Genomic DNA, 18,095 nt, shown 5'->3' with positions numbered 1-18,095 from the left:
CTTTATATAAATAATTAAATAGCCATTGCAACAGGCACTGGAACTTATGATCCCCACCAGTGAGCACTCTAAACACGAGGCTATAGAGTCATTCCCACTCTCTTTTCCTGGCCAATCACTTTAGCTTGTAATTCATAATCATTCTTCTTATTACCTGCTGGAGGTACTGTAAATTATACAGGATGCAAAGCAGAGAGTTGTGAGAGTTGTGAGGGTGAGACACTTTCAAATATTCATTAAGATACCCATTAAAATGCTGAGCTTTACTGACAGTACAACAAAGACAATCATGGAAAGATGATAGTCGCTGCCTAGTTAAGGCTGTGATCAATTTTCAAATGTAGATCCCTCACGTTGAAACGGTTAAAAAAATATCTTCCTCAAATTTCTGATGTGTGGACCAATGGCACAGTTACAGGGAACCTTTGGGATGGGATCAGATATGGCTTTTGGGAGATCATGTAACCGATTGAAATAGCCAAAAACTTTCCCTTATTTAAAATTGTTCTCAACTTTTATGGACAATGATGTGCTTGATTCTGATCCCTCTGACATTAGTTTCACACCAGGGTATCTATGGTGGCTTTGATGGTTACTTCTGATTGACAACAGTCACTGTAACTGAGACCACTCAGGTCTTAGACTTTAATGCAGCTTGGCCTGATATCTTCTGTTCTCCTCAGTGTGGTTTCAGAGCAGAGGGAGGGTGTAGCTGCAAGGGATCACCATGATGGGGATTACATTGCATGCAGTCAAGCTGTGTGCTGAACCCAGCTTCTCTGCCACTTCAAAAAGCATTTGTAACCCTTGTAAGAAATAAAGATCTACTCACAGGAGCTCATAGAAACATACAGAGCTATATAGACCACGGTCTATAAATACCCATGTGTGGCATTAACATGTGACAGGGACTTTTTTAGAGTATTTAGTTTTAGTTTTAAAAAAGATACATGAAATAGATTTCTAAAGGAGAAGAATGATAGAAACAGCCCCTGTGCCTCCAAACTCACACATAAACGCATCAGCAAGATTACCTCAAACTAACTGGTTTCTATTAAAAGGAGAGTAAGAAAATGTATATGGAGGATACAAAGGCTCCCTTCTGGAATTTCTCTAGCTTACAAGGTATGTGACAGTCCAACTGAACTGCCCTTCTGGGTTCCATTGAAGCAGGATCTGATGATTTTAGAAGCAAGTGCCTGTCTCCCAAATTCCCAGAAGTCCTGACTAGATAATCAGTCACGCTATCGATTGCACAAAGAAAAGAGAATCAGAATTTTTGCTGGTTTCCATTAGAAGAGGGTTTATATGATATTCGATTTCAAATCAAAAGTCACAGAAGGATTCACTCTTAAAAATCGGTGTCTTATTTCTAACTTGAATTTGTCTGGCTTCTGCTTTCAGCCATTGGACCTTGTTCGCCTTCATTAACAGATTAAAGATTCCTTGAGAATCTGGTATTTTCTCCATGGGAATATACATTTACACTTTAATCAAGTCATTGGAGGCATACACATTCAATGATGATTCCCTTGAGAACTACATTAATTAATTAATTATATGATATTGTAATGTGCATTTTAATGAGATTGTATGGTGCTAGGTTTTTAATCAGAGTCTTGTGAAGTGCTAAGTCAAACTCTTTACAAATATATAAGTACGTCTATGCAGTTACCTTTATCAACCAAACTTGTAATGACATCAAAAATGTAAATTAAGTTTATTTTACAACATCAATTGTCCAACAAACCGTTTATCAAAATGGCCTGGAGGGACATTCAAAACTTTCAGATAACGAGGTGTTGGATAACGGGAGAGCTAGGGAATTCAGTGCCAGAAGCTAGAGGCAGAAGGAGGGGGTGGGATTAAGCTGCACTTCTCCCCCACATGCTGCGGTGATGTCCTGCATGGACAGAGCCCAAAGGAAGGCAGAGAGGAGGATGGAGGAAATAAATAGGAAAAGAAAGACGGAGGAGAGAGAGAGGAAGAGGGGAATAGCTGCAGAAGACAGGAGCCTCCTTGGTGCTACTTGAGCACTTTCTGGCACTGACAGCCCTGGTGGAGGGAATGGGCTCTACCCCTCGCTATTTGTACTTGCGCTTCTGCAGCCAGAGGGTGTCAGTGCTAGGAAGTAATCAAACAAGCCAAGCAGGCTTCTGTCTCCTGTGGCTCCTGCCTCCCTCTTGACTTCCCCTTTTCTCTCCTTCATCCTCCTCTCCGCCCCTGTTAAATTTAACAGCTTTTGCCAGGCCCAAGGTGTGATCTTTCTCATTTTGTTTCGGTTATGACAAACTCCCACCTGAATAATAAGAGTTATAAGTACAGACAAACTGTGGTTGTGTCAAGCCTGGAGAATCCAATGGGAGCTGCTGGTGCTAAGCCGCTCTCAGGGTTTGTCTCATTCGTATTGTAACAAAATGCACTTCCCACTAGGCACCCCCTTGTGACCAGACATGCTGTAGCAGCTCCTTGCTGGGCTGGATTCCCTTGGGCATGGTCTCTCCAGGGCTGTGGTGGTTTCTCGGTGAAGTAACTCAGCCTTCTGGCTGTGTCACAGTCTTTAGTGCACCCCTTCCAGGGTCCCCGTTGTCCAAACTAAAATTCCAAAATCTCCTCAGCAGAAAGAGAAAACCTTCCGCCCTCTTTGGGGCTCTTCTTCAGCCAGTCCTCGGTTCTGTCCTCTGCCCACTTGCTGGGCTCAGCTACCACTGCGAAGGGCTTTTACATCCCCTTCTAGGGGCCAGTAGGGCAGCCCAGTCTCACTCCTGACTCTGAGCTCCAGCCCAGAGCCGTGTACTTCACAGCTAGGTCAGATCCTCTACCCATATTGCAGTGTTCCCAGGACCAACTCTTATCTCGCCTTTTTACGTCCCCTCTGAGTCTCCCAGTCCCTTCCCCAGTTAGTCAGGTTCTCTCCCAGGCCTCCCTGCCTGGAGAGGTTTGCTTCCTGCACACCCAGGGCCATGCAGGAGCCTTCTTGCTTCCTGCAGTGTCTTCCCTCCTGCCTTCCCCAGCTAGGCCTTTTCAGGACATAAACCCTGCTCCTTTTATACAGGAATATTGTGTTTCCCCACAGGTGGGAATCATCCTGTAATCAGGGTTGGGTTAAACCCTGGCTCTCTGGCCCTCAGGGCAAACTACTCTGTTATATAATTGATTCAGCAAGGTGAGACCGAGAAGTGATTGTGCCTATGCTTTGGTTAGGAGAAGTTTTAAAATGTCTAAGTATTCTATGATGGAAGTCATGGTTACAGGGCTTCTTTCACCTCTGTGATCTCAGGGTGCCCCACTAACATTTTAGGCCTTGGCCCCAGATAATGAAATTTCATAATTCTACCCCTCTTCATCTGGGATCTGGGGTCAACACCTGTCTATGCCAACCACTTATTACCATGCAGATCTGACATTATGAAGCACATGGCTTAATTAGAACTGCACTAACTTTTATTACCTGCCTTACAGGGATGTATGTATTTAAGTGTCAGGGTGTGGGCGGGCAGAAGCCCACCCACAGCTGAAAGCTCCACTCCCAGCCTGAGGGGAGGAGCCACTGAGCCTGGCTCAATTAGTTACGGGGGACAACAAATGAAAAAACAGGGATGGATATGAGGGTCAAAGAGCTAAACGGAGGGAACCTGATGGGGACACTGAGCAGAGAACCCCAAACAGCACCGACTGCGCCTCGAAAGTAGCCAAGGAGTCAGCGGACGCAGCCCAGAGGAACTCTGCCCGGATGCGTGCACAGACGGAGGAACGGAAGTAGGTCCCACAGTCACAGAGCGCCCTCCCAGCCAACCTCCTCTCTCTGGTGTTGTAGATGGCCACTTTGGCCAGGGCCTGGAGGAAGTTGACGAGGAGGTTCCACGACTTTGGGGGCCATGGATGGGGTGTGCATATAAGAACAGGTGAGGGGAAAAATGAAACCAGAACCTCAGCAGGAGGTACATGCCAAGTGCTCACGGCTCCGTGAAGGAGCCGCCAACTGATGCTTACAGGGATGTAATGGGAGGGGCTGTACTTGTATATCAACCCATCATATACTAACAGTATAGTTAAAATGGTGCAACTTTTGTGCTTAGATCAGCCACTACAAACAGAGCACATTCATCACATTTTGCATACACATCAAACTGCATAGCTTAGACAATACACCTGTGATCACGTAGAGTCACAAGGACAGTGGCTGTTGTTTTTGTTTCTTTAAATGTACTGCCAGTTCTATACTGTTCCTATTACTGGTCTAGTAAAGCAGTATAACCCCATAGTGGGGACACTGTTCTGCAGGGATAAAGGTGTTTATTAGAGAGGGTCAGAAATTTTCTGATGAAATTGAGTTGGAAACACCATTACCGGGGATGCAAAGAACCTTGTGATCTGCAGAAATCTAAACAGGAGCCTTTCATCACCCACAAAGAGAATGGTTTCTCCCCTCATAATACAATGAAGTTGTTGTGAAATCACAGTGCTAACAAGTACATGTGTGTCATGGTGGAAGGGGTGGAGAGGCTGTTTCTGTTCTTCTCCTTGGAAATCCTTTTTTATTTTAAATGAAAGGACATGAAAAAAATAAAAAACATTAATCCCTATTGAAAGTGAAATCCATGCCTGGATGATTAGGTCACCATGGTCTCTGCAGCTGTTTGTATTTCTATGAGGTGACGTGGATAGATCAGTAAATATTTCTTACAATGGCTGCTAAACCATTTAGTTTGTTGTTTGTAAAAGCAGCTGGTTCTCTCACAGCTTGATTGTGTGATCTACAACCCCCATCTCATTGCTCCATGGCATTATGTTCATGGCATATTAATGGAGATGAGAGATAAAACATACAATTCTCTTGCTGGAAGGTTGCACTGTAACACTACTTAGAATTCAGAATAACAACACCAAAGAAGCCCAAAACAGAGAAAGACAAAGCAGGCTGCTCCATAAAACAGAGAGGCACAACTCATCCCATCTTCCTCTAGGCTAGTTCTCTGAAGACTGACCATCAACAGCACAGATTGCACGCTTCCCTCAGAGCCCCATAGCCTGCAAGCAGGAGCTGGGTACCCCCCTTACAAACTTGAAATGTTAGCTTGCATTTTTAACAGTTTTCCATACACCACACGTGACACCCAGGTTTCCAGTCCTATTATTATAATGAAGAACCAGATGAAAACACCAGGGTGTCTGTGTTGGCCCCTCTGTGCTGTGTGACAGCCCCTGCTCAATGCAGCCCAGCCTGCCCCTCTCCACACTGCTCATTGCTTCACTGTCAGAACCTCCCCCACCCAACCCTCCCCTTTCACTTCCACACGGGCATCTGTCCAGCTCTGAGGGCACCACTCTCGATTGAGAGGCTACATTCTTGTTCTGCCCTTCCCCCCCCTCAACACCTGGGGTTTATTCCCTCCAAAAGAGCCTTTATGTGACCCCACCTGGGAGTCCCACAGCACCCAGATCTCCTGTCCAATGCCAGACACTCTGCAGCAGGGTCTCCTATAGCCAAACCCAGGGGAAGAACAGGGTCTCCATCTTTTCAGAGGAAGTCCCGTACCTTCCAGTAAGCACCCCAGGCCCAGCCCTTCACCACCTCCTATCCCTGTCTCTATCTTGCCTGGGCAGGAAACTGGCCCAGACCTAGTACATATGCAACCAGCTCCCATCAGTATCCGATCTCCCAGTTCTACTGCTTGGCTTCTATTTCCAGCTTTAGAAAAATCCACTTCCCCCCCCCACACACACACACCTCAAAGCTCCCCACAACAGCCCCCAACCAACGGGGCAGCTTAGCCTGGCTCCCTCCAAATCCCCAGCACCCACATCCTCAGTGCACACAAACTACTGGCTACCTCAGACAGTGGCTCCCTGTTCCACCCCCAGGAAGGGCCCTGCTCATTGCCAGCGTGGCCCGAGTTGGGGAGTGAGGCCTGCAGCATTCTCAGCCCCCTTGCCAGTGGATTCCAAACCTCCAATCCCCTCTGTGTGTCTCTGACTGCCCCCACTCCCACCCCACATGTCCCAGTTTCCAGGATCCCACCCCATGTAACTCGCTCCCCTCTAGTTTCCATGCCACGTGCCTCTGACCCCCTGATCCCACCACATTTCCCTTTCCTCTTCAACCCACCCCCGTTTTTCTGGTCCTCCGAACCCTATCATGTGCCTCTAACTCCCAATCCCCAGACACCAAATCCCGCCCCCCACCTCACACATCAAGAGTCTTCTCAGAGGGACCCCAATAGTCTCCCCCTCCCTCCAGTCTTCAGGCTGCTCGGCTGCCCCCATCTCCTCTCTTCAGCAGGTGCCAAGGGGGGCCACTGCCCACCAATCCACAGAGAGACTGATGGGTCTTAGGGGGAGGGACAGGGCCCAGCCCTATATAAAGACTGAGCTCTGCTGCAGCCAGTACTGCTGGCCTGCGGGTAGCTCCATCAACCAATCATGTTATGGGTTTCTCTACCCATGTGATGGGGAAACCCACTGTCACCAGCAAACCTGTTCTGCGGGTGGCTCCTGGGAGCCTGCTGCCCATCAGCTGTTTGTGGGGGCCCCACAGGAACCAGCAACCAATAAGCTGTTTTTGGGGGGCCCTGGGAGCCATGCTGCCCATCAGCTGTTTCATGGGTGTCCCTGGGGTAAGTGACCACATGGCATCTACCCCAGCCAGCAGCCTTGGGGGATGATACTCCCCCGAAGCAAGCCCTGATCCCCCTGGAACCCAGAGTGGCTACATTCCTGCAGGAGAAACAGGGAACATCCAGGCTGGACCACTAGGCCAGGCAAGGGGTGACTTCACAATGGGGGCACCTCAGGGGAACAGAGAGCAAATGCCAGGTCCCAGAGCCGGCTACCTCTTAGCAGGGGCAGCAACAAGCAAGATCCCAGCCCTGGGACTACAGGAGGTTGAGAAGAGAGCCCCCGCTTAGCCCATCCCCAGAGGGACCTAAGTGGAGAGCCCTCTTCCTGCTCCTCTTATCCCTCTCCTTCACTTTTCTCCTCAACCCCCTGACAGCCCAGCTCCTTCCCCTCTGCTCTGCCAACCTCCCCCCGCCCCTCCCACAGACAGCCCAGACCCTCTTTCCCTCTGCTTCCTCCAGGCAGCCCAATCAGCTGTTCAGTGGGGCCCCTGGGTGGCTGGGCAGGCAGGGCAACAGCTGATTGGTGGCAGTAGTGTGTAGGGGGGATCACCAGCCAGCTGATTGGCGACCTGAACTGCAGGTGTGGATGCGGGTAGATACAGAGCAGGGAGTGTGGATTGCGGGTCAGATAAACCTTGATGCTCGCGGATGCAGATTCACATTTTTGTATCCACATAGGGCTCTAGTTATCTGGCCCCATGGAAGTCATTGACAAAACTCCCATTGACTTCCATGGGGCCAGTATTTCACCCTAAATTGTAATTTCCTCCAGGCAAGGTTTGTCAGCTGTAATGATGACAGAAAACGTGGAGTTTATTTTTAATAATGTCATATTTATCCAGGGACAAGCAAGAATCCTTTGCAAAATTTAGGGTTAAACCCTTAAAACATGTCACATAGCAGATGCTGTGTCTGTGGCTCTCAGAGGAATTAAATTGAGTAACAGGAACAGTCACTAGCTAAACTAACCACAAACTCTCACTCAACTGTGCAGTAATTTCATCTTTTTTTATCAGTTGCTTCTACACTATATGCTTTATGCCTGGAAGTTCATAACAGAGATACAAATTCAAGCTGGGATTTGATGTGGCAGCGTAATGTACATTTTAGAAACTGTATAGAAAATTAAAATCTCTCCGGCGCATTCTGCAACAGACCCTTCAGTTTGAGGAAGTTTCATAGTCCAGGTGTTCTCACTAGAAAGAGTATTGGAAGCATTTTGGACAAAGTTGTGTATTTTAAAAGAGCTGGCTGTGAAGTTGGCTGGACCATGAATGTTGATTTTCAATAAATCTTGAACACCATGGAAGTTCCACAAGACTGGAAGAAAGCTATTGTAGTGCCAGTATTTAAAAAGGGTGAATGGGGGGCCATGGGTTATTCTAAGTCTGTCAGTTGGACATCAGTCCCAGGAAAGATAATGAAACAGTTGCTACAGGACATGATTAATAAAGAATTAAAGAAGGGTAATATAATTTACGCCAATCAATATCGATTTATGGAGCCCGTCAAACAAACTTGATATCTTTTTTATAAGATTATCAGTTTGGTTCATAAAAGTAATAGTGTGGATGTAATATGCTTAGACTTCTGTAAGGCATTTAACTTGGTACTACATGAGGTTTTCATTAAAAAAACTAAACTGTATAAAATTCAGCTGGCACATATTAAATGGATTAAAAGCTGGATAACTGATAGGTCTCAAAATGTAAATGTAAGCAGAGAATGATCATTGAAGGGGTATTTTTTCCAGTGAGGTCTGGCAGGGATTGGTAAATTTGAACAAGAAAACATATATATATATATATATACACACACACATATTTATATGTCTAGCTAATGATTGATAAAGTATAACAAGGCATTTGTTTATAATACAGACAGTGATACACTCAGCTGATATGTTGTGAAACCAATGAAAATCTGTAAAGTCAATCCCACTGAAGCCCGAGCCCAAGTCCACTCAGGAATGAAACATGTCCCCCCAGATGGAGCCCTGCAGGTCTGAGTCAGCTGACATGGGCTAGCTATGGTTTTGTTTTTTGGTAGTGTAGATATACCCAGAGACCTGCAATATTATTTTAATATTAAAAATTGTTAATGCTGGGGCAACTCTACTCCCACCATATGAGCAGGTAGAACACAGCACCCTTTTGTTTTCATTCTTTATGATACGGGGATCAGCTGTCTAAATCATGAAAGTTTTTCCCTAAATAAGTCAAAGCAAAGATGTGTTCTACAGAGTGGACTTGTATTTTTCACTCAACTGAGAGAATGAGACAAATCCTGAGAGGTGCTGAGCACCTACAAGTCCCACTGGCTTCCACAGGTTTGATGCATCAACATTTTGTGTCTTTACTTTAGACTGTTATCGTTAAGGCTGATTCTTCTTGTTCTCTCATCATTAACTGTAAAATTCCTCATTTCAGAAATACAGAAAAAACAGACCCATACCTTCCTTACACACTGTATTGGAAATAGTATTCACTTTATTTCTTATTTTAAAATAATTTTTAACCTCTCGGTAATGGGTTTTGATGCATGAAATTAGGAAAATTCCCTAAATAGATGTAAAATATTGATTAATATAAATGCACAAATGCACACACCTTACTGCCAATGCTTCCCAGGTACAACTGTGCTCTGGAATTCCACTCAGCCCTATGACCCTCATTTAAGTTTAACTTTCCATTGTATTCAAAGGGCTTTCAACCAGGCAGTAATTGTTTGCTAGGTGTAAATATTCATAGTGTAGCTTCAAGGCAGGGACTTCTCAACTGTGTTTCCCTGAAATTCTCCAGGAATTTTTATGATGCAGTACAAATAATCATCTTTGTTATTAACAGATTGCAGCACAAACTTAATAAATGCAACATGCCTCAAAACAAGATTTCAACATTTCAGCATTTCTCAATCTCCAGCAGCCTATAAATAGAGAATCTCCGTCTCCTGTCTATCTTGGAGTCACTTCTCTCCAGCGACACTGAGTTCCCAGCCAAACTTCAGTCATGAAGATTCTTTACCTTCTCTTTGCCGTCTTCCTCCTGGTGCTGCAAAGTTCTCCAGGTAAGATCCTACCGAAATTAAGGGAGAATATAGAAGGACATTTGTGACTCTGTACTACAGTTTCCTCACACTTTGTATCATAATTTTTTCCAACTTTTTTCTTCTAAAGAGTTGTATGGTTTGCAGCAGATACTTGAAATTTGGTTGGAGAATAGTTCTGGGGTTAGAAAGGTGCCTTCAATGTGCCCATTAAGATCCCTTTAGATTTGACTGAACTATGACTTATAATAATACCCCCAACATTCTACCTAGTGGAGTCCCATGGAGATTGGTTCTTGCCACTACTCTAGTCAGCATTTTTTCTCAAGAACCTGAAAAAAGAACCCATAAACTCATCAATTATAAAGTTTGCAGGTGACAAAAATGAAGGGACAGATCACTGATACAGAGGGATTTGCATAACTTGGTAAGCTGGGCGTATGCAAAGAACCATACAGTTAATTATAAATGTATGGCTCTAGGAACAAAGCAGGTTGGCCACACTTAAAGCATGAGGGACCCTATCCTGGGAAACAGTGACTCTGAAAAAAGAATTTGGAGGTGTGCGTGCATAATCAGCTGAAAATGAGCTCCCAGTGCAATCCTGTGACTCAAAGGGTTAATTCAATCCTTGGCTGCATAAAGAGGGGAATCTCGAGTAGGAGTAGAGAGGTTATTTTACCTCTGTATTAGGCACCTGCAGCTGTGAATACTTCTAGAATACAGTGTCCACAAGTCAAGGAGAATGTTGATCAGTTGGAGAGGGTTCAGAGAAGAGACACAGGAATGATTAAAGGATTAGAAAACATGATTTACAGTGATTGAATTTTCCGAGTCTCTCTCTTTAGCTTAAAGAGAGAAGGTTAAGAGATGACTTGATCATAATTTATAAGGACATATGTGAGGAACAAATATTTAATAATGGACTATTCAATCTAGTAGAGAAAACTATTACGTGATCCAATGGGTGGAAATCGAAGCTAGACAAATTCAGATTGGAAACAAATGTACATTTTTAATAGTGAAAGTAATTAACCACAGGAACAATTTACCAAGGATTGTGGTGGATTCTCCATCAAAGACCATTTTTAAATCAAGATAGGATTTGGGGAGTGCGGTTCCTAAAAGATGATCAGAACAGTCACTTCTGGCCCTGGAATGTGAATTGATCAGAACTGAACATGCTGTGACTATCAGAACTGGGCATGCATTATGTGGTGTGCTTCAAAGCATGCTAAACAGAACTGAATATCTGTATGAGACACAAACAAGATGTGTCTTCTTCCTCTGGCTTAACCCTTTGGTATTGCGGTCTGAACTGCTCTAGGAATCAGGCGATCATGAATCAGAATGTAATGTCTTCTGCCAATTAGGGTGAACTATTTAGGGCTTTTTACGTACTTTATTATTAAATGTTTTCTCATGCCCCAATAGACAATACACAGTCTGGGAATTGAAACCAGATCTATGATGTGGCAGACCATTTTCCCAATGTCTTAGCCATACTGTCCCCCAGAAATAATCTGCCATATTTTTGAGTTTGGCTTCATTACTGGAAATGCCATTGTGTGGGGTTGGAAAAGTTTCTGCAGAAAGGAAAATGCACCAGTGTTATTGTTATTTAACATTAATAATAATAATAATAATAATTTATTATAATACAATTAGAACCTGGGAACCCCATTGATGGACTGAGACCCCCATTGTGTCAGGTTCTGTTCTACTCTACAGCAAAGACATGCTTCCTGCTGCAAAGAATTTATAATACAAGTATAAGACAAGAGAGAGAATAGAGACAGGTAGCTCACAAGGAAGCAATGAGACAATACTTTTGGATCTTGGGCTGATATCAGTGAGTAGTGGATGTAAGAGGCTGTATCCCATGTTAACCCTTTTTTACAAGACTATGATACATTTTGTATAAAGTATGTTTGTGAGGTATCACTTGAAAATTTATAATCTTCTGATCATTATTGTCTAGTAAAATATGTTTCAACATAGTAGAATCTTATAACTTTGCATACAATGTATCATTGCAGTAACTTTAAGAAAAGCAGGCCCAAACCAGTTTTTCAGAAACAAAGACAGACCAACACCCAAGCCAGGAGTCAGCAAAGTCAAGTAGGTTATCACCTAGTTAAGTGGCCATTCCTTGGCAGGCAAAAAGGTGTGAGTGAGAACTTCACATACTAGCAATGGAAAACAGCTAGCAGGCCAATGTAAACAGCCTGGCTGTTGCTGGAAGCCCAGCTGGAGGTAATCCTCAGAGAGGGAAAAGGGGTATAAGAATGGGAAACAGTGGCCTCCCAAAATCACCTCTCTCTCCCCATCACTACTCATGGCAGCTACAACACTTGAAAAGCAAAAGAAGCATAATTGAACTGGGGGAAGGGTGGTCCTGGTCTGAAAATATTCCTGCCAGTCTGCTGTAAATTTATGGAGAGAGTAACCTTTCGGCTTTTATGTTTACTTAGCAGTGTGTGTTTGGATTGAAGTGTTTGGGAACCTTCACTTGAGAGAACAGGGTCTCTGCATATCATTTTGCTTTGATGAAATGACAGACTTTCTATGAGCTTGTACTGTCCAGGAGGCTACTGAACAGTACAAGATGCACATACCTGGGAGACAAGGCTGGGATTGGGACATGACTGATGTTGCTCTGCAGGATAATTCAGGAGTGGCTTGCTAGGAGTATTCCTATAATTCAGCTGGGTGTGACTTCACATGCTAGGGGCTGTGTGTGAGCAAGGCCAGAAGTGGTTGTTTTCGCAGAAGAGCAGTGTAGGAGGCATCCCAGTCTGGAGAGCTGAGTGGACATGGCAGTTCAGCGGCACAGATTGTACCCTGGCAATGTCACAGTGGATACGTGAAGGAAAGCACAGCTAAAATCTAGTTTAAAATAGTCTTATCTAAATATTCTAAAGGACATTTGGGCTACATCCTCATAAGGACCGGCCTTGTCTGGGGTGTCTAAACATAGCAATTGGTCATTCAGAAAGTAGTTACAAGTGCTGACTCTTCACAAGAATGTTTGTACAGACAGTCATGAGTTCTGACCAGAAGGGACTTATTCAAACCCTTCTGTTTTTAAAGGTTCCAGCCATCCAACCCACTGCTGAGCCGGTTCAATGCTGTTCGGCCAATCAGTATTTTTGATACTGCCTGGTACACTGTCAGGAATTAGAAGGAGCCACTAAGAGAAGTTTGTGATGCAGGTAGCTACCTGCTTTCCATGTACAGGTGTGGGGCTGTGGAGGACACCCATGCTCAATGCAATGGTTCTGAAGCACCCAGCCAGGGAGCCAGCACATCTGCTTAATTAACTCGCTCTCTTCAGTTCTTAGGGGCAGCTGTTGAACAGGCACAGACCTACCGACATTTACGTATTATCAAATATCTAGTCAAAGGGGGCACTGGAAGGTAACTGGGCAGATTTGGCCTGGTCTCAGAGAACAGGAAATTCAGATGATGGGAAACACCCAACATGCAGCCATCACACCTTTTGTCTACCCTGCTCTGTGAATGAAAATCAAGACTCCTTTTCTCTGCACAGGATTCACCCAGTATATCAGTTACCCTGCTGCATGCAAACATGCTGGGGGTGTCTGCAGACGTGGATGTCACCCACCTTCCAGACCGATTGGAACCTGTGGTTTTGTGTTGAGTTGCTGTAAATGGGGGGTAAGTTCCGGATTCCACAAGGCAGACATTACTGGGTAAAGATAATATTTTGTCTCTAATTTCTATAGCTGTTGTTTAATGATCTTGAAGGTTCAGAATACATGGCACATCCCTGAGACCTGGGACAACGGAAAATGAGCTTCCTTGATTCTGGACTATCTGGGGCTTACATGTTAAAATAAACCTTACAATTGCTGAACCCAGGCTGCCTAGGTCTTGTCCACAGCCTGAATCAAGCAAGGATCTCCTTAGTGCTCAGTGCTACAGTGATTGCTGCTCTGAGACACAACAGCTGGCAACTCCCCAGGACAGTGCTTGCAAGGAGGGTAGCACGGGGCAATTATGTGAGCCACGTGTTACTCATGTATTGGTTATTCTCCTGCAGCCCCTTATAAAGCCCCTCTGTGTTGCCAGAATGGCATCATACAAACATGCTCTTTGGCCATATTCATGCCTATGTCTACTCTCATATATACCACACTTCTTCTCTGAGTCCTGTCCCTGCTGAAACATCCTATATAGTTTAAGGGGAGATCCATCAGGTAACAGGAAGAGCAGGGATGGAATGTGCTACTGATTTGCAATGTGACCAAGTTAACTTTACTCTAGGAACTTTCTTATTTAAACCAGTAAAAAGAAATTCTGAACAATGCTAGCACGGAAGTCTCCAAGGTGTGTAATTGCTCTGGAATTCTAAAATGATTTTAGTTTGCTTTTGCAGGCTTTGTTTTTAAGCCATTTCTTTTTCTCAAAATCCTGATCTTCCCTGCTCTTCCTTGCCAGGGAGACTCACAACAGGTCTTATCAACTCCCATCAGTCTGAGGACGGCGTATCCAGTAATGATATCCAGAAAGGAGACCTTTCCAGAAATGGATAAACATGTAAAAATATTAAAACGGCTGGAAAGATGATAAAAAAATCATTTGAATGTTCATCAAACGTTAAAAAATTGTTGACGTTTGAAATTTCATTGAGGGATTTAATCAAAATTGTGTACTTGAAAAATATTGGCTATTTATAGGATACATAGAAAAGTACAACCAAAAATATGTAAGATGTAGAACAACGTAACTCCCATCCAGGTACAGTTTTCCTTTCAACTACTCTTTTCTCCATAACTCAAACTAAAACAGTAAATATTTAATTATATAATAAATAAGTTATCCTTAACATGCATGGATTATTCTATCTTCCAGCTCATGTAAGCCGAAAGCTGCATCCTATTCAGATGGCAGTTCCCTGCTAGCAGAACTGCCTGGTGATGATCTCTGGACATGCTCAGTGAACCAGACAGGAACATAGCACTTCAGTTGCTACCATGGAGCTGCTATCTTTACATCCTGTATCCTCAAGCTACCTGTCTGGTGTTTTAGGCTTGGTTTACATTAAGGAATTAGGTCTATGTAACTACATCACTCAGAGGTATGAAAACTCCACACCCCTGAGTGACACATTTAAACTGACCTAACACCTAGTGTAGACAGCACCACATTTGGGTGCATTCTCCCGTAGATGTACCTATTTCCTTTCATGGAGCTGGAGTGCCTACACAGATGGAAGAACCGCTACCGTGGGTGTAGGTAGCATCTTCACTGAATCGCTTTGGCACAGCTGCAGTGGTGCTGCTGTACCACTATAGCAGTTTCTGTGTAGACAAGCCCATATTGGTTTTATTTTTCTATATGTCATAGAAATAGTCGACATTTTTAAAGTTCATATTTTTGATTAAATCACTCAATGGAATTTCAAATTTCAACTTTTTAAAAAAGTTTGATGAACATTTCAGTGATATTTTTGTATCATATTTCCAGCAGTTTTATTATTTAATTAGCTGGGTACTTTTTTTTAAATGACCCAGCTGACTTTATTTTTTGTGCTTGTCATGTTAAATGGGTAAATTGTTAATAGGAAGGATTTTTGTAAGAATGAGAATCAGCCTTCTTTTCTAGAGAGTTGGGGTAAAGGGGTAGGGAGATCTATGTTCAGAAGTCAGGCGCACATGGTAAATCCCATGTTTAGATATATCTGACTATCTTCATTAAAACTCCATAGCAGCATGCTGCAGCAGGGAGAATGAATCCCTGGCTCTGGAGTTAACCAGGAATATCTGCACTCAGCATTTAACGATGGGGAAATTCCTGCTCTGCTTTTGGTTTGAAATGCAATACCATATTTTTGATTCAGTCTCTAAGGTCAAAAAGGGACCAATATGATCATCTAGTCTGACCTCCTGCACAATGCAGGTCACAGAACCTCACCCACCCATTCCTGTAATAAACCTCTAACCTATGACTGCGTTATTAAAGTCCTCAAATCATGGTTTTAAAACTTTAAGGTACAGAGAATCCACCAGCAAGTGAGCTGTGCCCCATGCTACAGAAAAACATTTTTCTTCTTTAATGGATATAAATATAGATTGTGAGAATTTCTTCCCTTTTTGTAGTACATTGAGTGAGTGATGGCAGCAGAGATTATCAGCGCATGATATCTGGGAATCTGAGAGATGATGCCTTGCCTCTAAAATCATTGGATCCTTGTCATCTGGGCTGCAAAGAATCTGACAAGCTGGCAAAAATCCACAAGGGAGCCCTTTTATCACTCATAATAATTTCTTATTTTCCTTTTTAATAAAATTAACTCGTTGTGGGGGTGTATTGCAAATGTGTGTGTGTTTTTTTGATGGGTGCATGGGCACTGTTTTACTATTTCTTTTCCATAAAAATCCCTTTCTTTTTTAAAAAAATTAAATATAAATAAAATCATGTCACTGCCATATATTAAATCCACCCAGGGGTGTTCTTAGAGCAGGGGAACATACATATTTGTATGTCTCAGTGAGACCACATGGAGAAATCTTTCCCTGTTCCTTCCTCCTTTAACAAATCTATTTAGTTTGATTTGGTGTCAGAGGAGTAGGTTTCAGTCACAGCCTGGCTGCACGGTGTGTAAGGTCCACATCAGAGCCCCATGGCAGGTCGACCCTCTCTCTGCTCCCTTCACCTCCTCAACCTCTCCCCCATTAGGGCCCCTTCTCCTGTGCCTGAGCTTCCAGACATGGCCAAGTGCAGCAGGATCCTGAGCAGGAATCACAATGGCAGCTCAAATCCCAAGTACCCAGGCTTATAGAAACCTGAGTACGTTTGCAATACTGGGTGTAACTGAGGGAGCCACATGAGGTCCTCCTATGGAGAGGGAGAAACAATGGAACTCCGAACTGCTTTGCCATTTCTGTGCAGAAGCAAAATATTGTTACGGCCAGCTTTTCTCCGTAAATCCCCTGCCTTGCTCCCAGCTCTCCTTCCCTGCCCTTACCGTGACCTCTGCAGGGACCAACAGAGGAGGGACTTGTCATTATTGGGAAAAGGCATTGTGCTAGGAAAGGTGTTAATCATTAAAAGGGAAGTCACTGTGTCCTAGTTCCTAGCACACTGGACTGGGACAAAGGAGACCTGAATTCTATGCTTGTCTCTGGCTTGTTGGCTGATCCATAGGCCTGCCTCAAGAAGGAATTTGAGCCATTAGGGCAAGTTCCAGGGCCCAGAAACACATATAACTGGAAGCAAGAGATGAAATATGACCCCCTCTATGCACTCCTCCCACCATTCTTTGCCCATCAGAATGGGGTTTAGGCACATAACATCACACCTAAGAGTGGGTTTGACCAATCGATTCCGAGATGGGTTGACCCATAGGGAAGAGGTTCTTGTGACCTCTATAAGAACTCCTCCTGCTACACTATCAATCGGAGTGTGTTTCAGCCCCATAGGACACCCCAAGAGTGGGTTTGACCAATCAGGGCAAGTTTCGGACTGACTGACTGGAAGAGGGGCATTTGGTCCCTCTAAGAACTTCTACTGCCACCCTCTACCAACTGGAATGACTTTTAACCTATTGTTCCCTCCGGAAGAGAAACAGGTATCACTTCAAACAGGTATAACGCAAGATGAAATTCAACAAAGACAAATGCAAGATGCTACACTTAATAAAAAACAAATGCATACGTACAGAATGGGGAATAACTTGCTTGACAACAGCACTGCTGAGAATGATCTGGGAGTTGTGGTGGATCACAACCTCAGCATGAGTCAAACCCTTCAAAACGGAACATGACCATAAGTTGTAAGGGGTGGTACCAGGGACAGGCACTACAGGTTTAATTAAGCCGACCAAGGAGCAAAAGGGGAAGAAGTCGTTACTGGTGTGGAGGTCTGTGGTTTACACTTGTTTGTTAACTCCAATAAACATCACATTGCCTGCACTTTGAACTCTGGCCTTGGGCTTTTTGTCTCCAGAACAAGAATTGAAGGAAAGGGGAGGAGCCTTAGCAGACCTGATTTACACCATTACTCATCTGTGTTTTGTGGATGGACTCTTGGCTGCCATGTCCAACAGTAAACCTACCGATGCAGAATTGTTAGTCATTGACAGAGTGATTCCTGGGGACAAAGGAAAATTTCTACATTGATATAAGACATTTGACTTGAAGAAAGTGCTTGCATATTATTGCCAGCAGGTTGTTGAAATTGTGAGATTGGCCTTCATGCTCCACAGTAAAGAGATCTTGAAAATGACAGATGGGAGATAATGCAGAGAAAGGGCCTGATAAATTCATAGAGGTAAAATTGTTGATAGATAATTTCCAGTACGTAAAACTAGCATGTCTCTGCACAGCTGTGTACAGGTTTATGTTTTTACAGTCAAGATCTTAGCACTTCTCCTTCCAGACAATTATCACAGACAGAAAAAGA

At 43.9% G+C, this 18,095-nt stretch overlaps 1 long non-coding RNA gene across 1 annotated transcript; it reads left to right on the top strand.

Annotated features, from left to right (window-relative positions):
* The first annotated feature begins 9,511 nt into the window (after positions 1 to 9,511).
* Positions 9,512 to 15,997, top strand: LOC137166038 (uncharacterized). Its single transcript, XR_010923539.1, has 3 exons — positions 9,512 to 9,686; positions 13,219 to 13,346; positions 15,791 to 15,997. It is a non-coding gene; the product is annotated as an uncharacterized lncRNA (long non-coding RNA).
* The last annotated feature ends 2,098 nt before the right edge of the window (positions 15,998 to 18,095 follow it).

The sequence above is a fragment of the Emydura macquarii genome, unplaced genomic scaffold (genome assembly GCF_026122565.2).
Source record: "Emydura macquarii macquarii isolate MOO-44397 ecotype Brisbane River unplaced genomic scaffold, CSIRO-AGI_Emac_v2 contig_2792, whole genome shotgun sequence".
NCBI classification, from domain to species: domain Eukaryota; kingdom Metazoa; phylum Chordata; order Testudines; family Chelidae; genus Emydura; species Emydura macquarii.
This window is presented reverse-complemented; position numbering and strand designations above follow the sequence as displayed.